Source organism: Arachis hypogaea, chromosome 15 (genome assembly GCF_003086295.3).
Source record: "Arachis hypogaea cultivar Tifrunner chromosome 15, arahy.Tifrunner.gnm2.J5K5, whole genome shotgun sequence".
NCBI lineage: Eukaryota > Viridiplantae > Streptophyta > Magnoliopsida > Fabales > Fabaceae > Arachis > Arachis hypogaea.
In genome coordinates, this window is record NC_092050.1 from 34,111,252 (window position 1) to 34,117,709 (window position 6,458).

Below are 6,458 nucleotides of genomic sequence, written 5' to 3' on the forward strand. Positions count from 1 at the left end.
TTCGGCCAAAGAGAGAGGAGAGGAAACCGAATGCTATAACCAACATGCAATTACCTCTGTGTCTTCTCTTTACACCCAGCTTCACCAATTTGAGCCATCCATCTTGACTTGAACTCCAAGAAGGATCCCTAGCCCTTGATGAGTTCTTGATGATGAAAGCTTCTTCTGCTCTAACTTTTGCCTCTTCCCCACGTAGCTATAGTAGCTACCTCCTGTGGTGGTTGATCAAAAGCTGAGACAAGCCATCCCTCAAGGATCTTCTTCCTCTGATCGAAATCATCTTCTTCTATTTTTGGGTATGGAGAGCATGAGATCTCTTCACCAAATCTTACCATTTGTGATGAAAATCTCAGCCACAACATACTTTTTGTTTTCTTTTTCTTTTTCTTACCATCATTACAATGGTCTTTAGCTTTCTTCTAGCTTCCTCTTCTTTCAGATGGTAGCTCAAAATTTCTTTCATAGTTGTTGTGAAGTGACTGAAAGCAAGAAGAAAGAGTAGAGAGAGAAAAGAGAGAAATTTGAACAATAATCAATGTAACAAAGAGAGAGAATTAGAATGAATTAAGTTTCCCACTTCCCTTTGTTGAGTAGCGTGCATCATTAAGGCAATCAATCAAATCAATTGCTATTTCTCTCTCATGGTTCCAATGCAATTAATGTTAGTTAAATAAATTTGAAATCCACCATATGATGGAAATGAGATCCGTTGGAAGCATGCAGCAAAACATTTGAAGAAATGGATTTTATCATGTTAAATAGGTATAGCAATTATTGTGCCCCATTTTCTTTTCTTTGATTTCGGACCACACTCTTGTTGGTCTAGTAAAGAATTTTATTTGGGCTTGTTTAAAACCAAAAATCTAGCCCAATTAACAAAACCTTGTTTCAGCCACAAGAATCAAAATATTTTTGTATCAATGCTGAAAATATTTTTATTGGGCTTGCTGCCTTTTTTCTTTTCTTTTCGGCCCAATGCTAAATCTGCAAGTAACAAAATTATTAATTAGCAAATATGAATTAAAGTTCAAATTAATAATTTTACAATTAATTGTTTTAATAATATTTGATCATCATCAATTTAATTTGGAGTTTTCCAAACTCATCATCTTCAATTGGAGGGATCCACCTGCACAGCTATCCAAGGAAATCTTGGATATCTTAGACAAGCCATCATAGAACATGCCTATGAGGGACCATTCTGAGAGTATATCAGGAGGACATCTCCTGATCAGCTGCTTGTATCTTTCCCATACTTCATAGAGGGATTCACCTTCTCTTTGTCTAAAGGTTTGAACTTCCACTCTAATCTTGCTCATCCTTTGAGGAGGAAAGAACTTAGCCAGAAAAGTATTTACAAGCTTTTTCCAAGAGTTAAGACTCTCTCTAGGCTGGGCATCCAACCAAAACTTAGCTCTGTCTCTTAGAGCAAAGGGGAAAAGCATCAGCTTGTAGACTTCAAGATTCCATTAGTCTTTATAGTATCACAGATCTGTAAGAATTCTGCTAAGAACTGATGTGGATCTTCTATTGGAAGTCCATAAAATTTGCAGTTCTGCTGCAGAAGAGAGACTAACTAAGGCTTAAGCTCAAAATTGTTAGCTCCAATAGCAGGTACAGCAATACTTCTGCCATAAAAGTCAGTGATAGGTATGGTGAAGTCACCAAGGACCTTTCTAGGCTCCTCTTGTGGTTCGGCCATATCCTCTAGTTCTTGTTCAAAACTTTCTGAAAGGTCTCTTCCTAAGTGTTGTGCTTTAGCTTGTTGTAAACACCTCCTCAGAGTCTTCTCATGTTCAGGATCAGGAGTCAAGAGTGGTTCTTTATCCCTGTTCCCGGTCATAAACAAGAAGAAAAGAAAGAAAGAAGAAGAGGCCACGCCAATAGGCAAGAAGGTCCTCCTTAAAGTCAGAAGTAGAGAAAGAAGAAGAAGATAAAAAAATAAAAATAAAAATAAAAATAAATAGAAGAAGTAGAAGAAAAAAATACCTTGGAAATAGTAGTTAAGAGTAAATAAAAGAAGATAGAATATTCGAGAAAAGTGAAGATGAAAAAGAAATCACAAGAAAGCTTTTTGTACCACTTGGACAAAAGAGCTTCCAGTGAAATGTGAAGAAGAAAGGAAAGAAGATAAAGAATTGTAGGTAAAGAGTCGAAAGAAGTAGAGTTAAATGAGATGGGAAAAGAAGAGGTATAAATAGAAAAAGTAAATAAGAATTACAATATTTTTATTTTTATTTAATTAATTAATTATTTTTCGAAAATTAAGTTAAATTAATTTTGAAAAAAATTTGAATTTTAATTGTCAATTTTTTGAAAATAGAGGAGGGAGGAGAAGAAGAGATTTTCGAAAATTGAGAGAGATGAGAGTTAGTTAGGTAGTTTTGAAAAAGAAGAGAGAGAAAAAGATATGATTTTTGAAAATTAAGGAAGAGAAGAGTTAGTTAGGAGGTTTTGAAAAATAAGAGAAAGAAGATAAGAAGTAGTTTTCGAAAATTTTGAGGGAAGGAAAAATTAATTAGGTGGTTTTGAAAAATATGAGAGAGAAAACAAGATATTAATTAAGAAAAGATAATAACAAAAATAAAAATAAAAGATAAGATAAGAAAAAATTTGAATTTTAAAAATAAGATAAGATAAGAAAAGATTTGAAATTAAAATTTGAAATTTTAGAAAAAGATAAGATATGAAATTAAAAAGATTTGAAATTGATTTTAAAAAGATAAGATTGTGAAATTTGATTTTGAAAAAGATATGAGTTTAAAATTTGAATTTTGAAAAAGATAAGATAAGATTTTTAAATTTTGAAAAAGATATGATATGATTTTGAAAAGATAAGATTTTTCTTTTTTTAAAAAAGATATGATTTTTTATTTTGAAAATTTTGATTTTTGAAAACTTGACAACTAAGATATGATAAGAAAAATTTTAAAAATTGAAATCTGAATTTTATAGCTAATTTTCGAAAATAATTGGTTAAAATTAGTTAGAAAAGATATTTTTTGATTTTTTTGAATTTTATGATAAAAGAGAAAAACACAAAAAAGACACAAGACTTAAAATTTTTAGATCTGGTGCACCCAAATTTTCGAAAATTTGGAGGAAAATACAAGGGAACACCAAACTTAAAAATTTTAAGATCAAGACACACATAAGACTCAAGAACACTTTGAAGACGAACAAGAACACGAAGAACAAAATTTAAAGACTCAAAGAACACAAAAAGAACACTAAACTTAAAATTTTTTGAAAACTAACACAAAATTTTTGAACATTGTAAGAAAAATAAAAAGAAAACACCAAACTTAAAGACTTGATACAAGAATTAAACAAAGAAAAATTATTTTTGAAATTTTTAGAAAGAAAGATTCAAAGAACACAAAATTTTACCAAAAATATAAGCACAACGCTCTAACCAATTGAACACAAATTAAGCAAAGAAAATAAAAATATTTTTGAAAAACTCTTTAAAATTTTCAAAAATTAGAAAAGGAAAAATAAAATTAAAAGACTCAACAAGAACACAAAAATTAAACAAAGAAAAGAAAAATATTTTTGAAAAAGTTTTTTGAAATTTTCGAAAATTATGAAGAAGAAAACAAATATTAAAGACTCAATTAAAATAATGTAAAATAAACTTACCTGATCTAAGGAGCAAAACAATCCGGCAGTTTGTCCAAACTCAACAATCCCCGACAACAGCGCCAAAAACTTGGTGCGCGTATACGCAAAACTCACACTATTTCGTACAACAACAGCAGTACCAGCAAGTGCACTGGGTCGTCCAAGTAATACCTGAGCGAGTCAGGGTCGAACCCACGAGGATTGTGGCTGGAAGCAAGCTTATAATTGTCTTGCAGGTCTTAGTCAGGCAGAATCAGAAGGTCTTTTGTTGGATGTGCAAAGCATGTGTTTTCAGGGATAGGAATTATGAAAGGAATAAGCGATAGGGTTAGATTGAGAATTGAGAGTTGGAGTTGCTTTGTCTTTCTGAAGTAACTCTGGTACTATTATCTTCCTTGCTTGTGAATGATCTTCTGCTATGGCAGGCTGTAAGTGATCAAAGCCACGCCAAATGTCCTTGATCTCCTCTGCTACAGAATGAACGCCAAGGCCCTTGGTCATTCAATCCAATGGAGGGTGAAACTCTTAGCAAACCATCCTCTTGGCGATCCTACTCAAAACTCCACAGACAAGGTAAAATCTTTTGGATCAGAGAACGCTGTTTCTTGGATCTAGCTTATACCACGGAGACCTTAATCTCCCTAGAGATCGGCTGAACTGGTGTCTCAAGAAGTCCCCTACGAAATTGCAGATTAACCGTCTGAGAGATGTATAACCATAGCTGTTGATTCGTGCTTTCTGTCTAAGTATTCACACGAATCCAAGTAGACGCGGGTGTTTGTCAGGCACATTCGTCTTGGTGTGATGAACAGATCTGATTTGTCAGATCATCCTGTTTATCACGATGAAGATCGGGATATACATCTTAGAGATAGATCAAACATAGATCGAAGAAGAAGAAATAGTACTTTTATTAATTTATAGGACTTCAGCAGGGCTCCTCCCCTCAACCTAGGAGGTTTAGAAACTCATGCTGAGCTGTACAACAATGGTGAAAACAAAAATATGAGAAAAGTGATGATAAAGGTGATGATTTATACGAATTATATGAATAGAATCCCTTAAATACTAAACAGATGAGATCCACGTGCAATGAGGTTTCTTGGGCATGGAATGCCAGCTAGGGGGTCCTCTCTGGGCCTTTAGACGCTGGGCTCTGCTCTTTGGGCGCTGGACGCATGGAAGGGGCATGAAGCTGGTGTTGGATGCCTGTTTTGGGCCTTTTAATCCGAAGAAAAGTATAGACTATTATATATTGCTGGAAAGCTCTAAAAGTCATTTTTCCATAGCCGTTGCGAACGCTTCATTTGGACTTCTATAGCTCCAGAAAAGATCTTCCGAATGCAGGCAGGTCAGATATGGATAGCTTCTGCAGTGCTTCCTCTGTCTCTGAATCAGACTTCTGCTCCAGCTCCTCAATTTTAGCCAAAAAATATCTGAAATTACCAAAAAAACACAAAAACTCATAGTAGAATCCAAAAATGTTATTTTAACACTAAAACCTATAAAAACTTAATAAAAACTAAATAAAAACTACTAAAAACTATATGAAAATGATATCAAAAAGCGTATAAAATATCCGCTCATCATCTTCCATATGGCTCTTTGATCTTCTCTTATTTCATTGAGGGTGGTAGCATGCTCTTGAAGCTCCATCCTCAATTGCTCCATGTTAGTGCTCCATTCTCTAAGAGAAGTTTGCCATTGATCCCAATAGCTTTGAGGAGGAAAATATATCCCTTGAGGCATCTCAAGGATCTCATACTGAGGCGGGTGCACAGGCTCTTGTGCATGCTCTCTGGTTTGTTCCATCCACTTCTTAGTGATGGGCTTATCCTCCCCAATGGAGACATCTCCAATTATGACAATTCCAGCTGAATTGCATAGGTGACAGATGAGGTGTGGGAATGCTAACCTGGCATTGGTGTGAGGCTTCTCAGCTACCTTGTACAGTTCTTGAGGAATCACCTCATGTACTTCGACGTCAGTTCCAATCATGATGCAATGAATCATGATGGCTCTGTCAACAGTCACTTCTGACCGATTGCTAGTAGGGATAATGGATTTTTGGATGAATTCCAACCATCCTCTAGCTATGGGCTTAAGGTCAACCCTTCTTAGCTGAATGGGCTTACCTTGGGAATCCCTTTTCCACTATTCTCCTTCCATACAGATGTTTGAGAGAACTTGATCCAATATCTGGTCAAAGTTGACTCTCCTAGTGTAAGGATGAGGATCTCCTTGTATTAGAGGCAAGTTGAACGCCAACCTCACACTTTTCAGGCTGAAATCTAAGATTCTTCCTCGGACCATGGTGATCCAATTCCTTGGATTTAGGTTCACACTAGTGTCATGGTTTTTGGTAGCCCATGCATTAGCATAGAACTCTTGCACCATGAGAATCCTAACATCTTGAATGGGATTGGTTAGGACTTCCCAACCTCTTCTCTGGATCTTTCTTCGGATTTTCGAATACTCATTCTTCTTAAGCATGAAAGGGACCTCGGGAATCACTTTCTTCTCAGCCACTATTTTATAGAAGTAGTCTTGATGAGATTTGGTGATGAATCTCTCCATCTCCCAAGATTCAGAGGGAGTGGCTACTACCTTTCCTTTCCTCTTTCTAGAGGATTCTCCAACCTTGGGTGCCATGAATGGTAATGGAAAGAAAAAAGCTATGCTTTTCCCACACCAAACTTAAAATTTTGCTCGTCCTCGAGCAAAAATTAAAGAAAGGAGAAAAATGAAGTAGAAAAAGAAGAAAATAGAAGTATATAGAGGGAGAGAGAGGGCTCGGCCTTGTGGGTATTATGAGTGTATGAGAGGTGTGTGTA

At 35.3% G+C, this 6,458-nt stretch overlaps 1 non-coding gene across 1 annotated transcript; it reads left to right on the top strand.

Annotated features, from left to right (window-relative positions):
* Window positions 1–1,206: 1,206 nt before the first annotated feature.
* On the top strand, window positions 1,207–1,313 carry LOC112753287 (small nucleolar RNA R71). The gene has a single exon (XR_003177680.1). It is a non-coding gene; the product is annotated as a small nucleolar RNA R71 (small nucleolar RNA).
* Window positions 1,314–6,458: the final 5,145 nt, after the last annotated feature.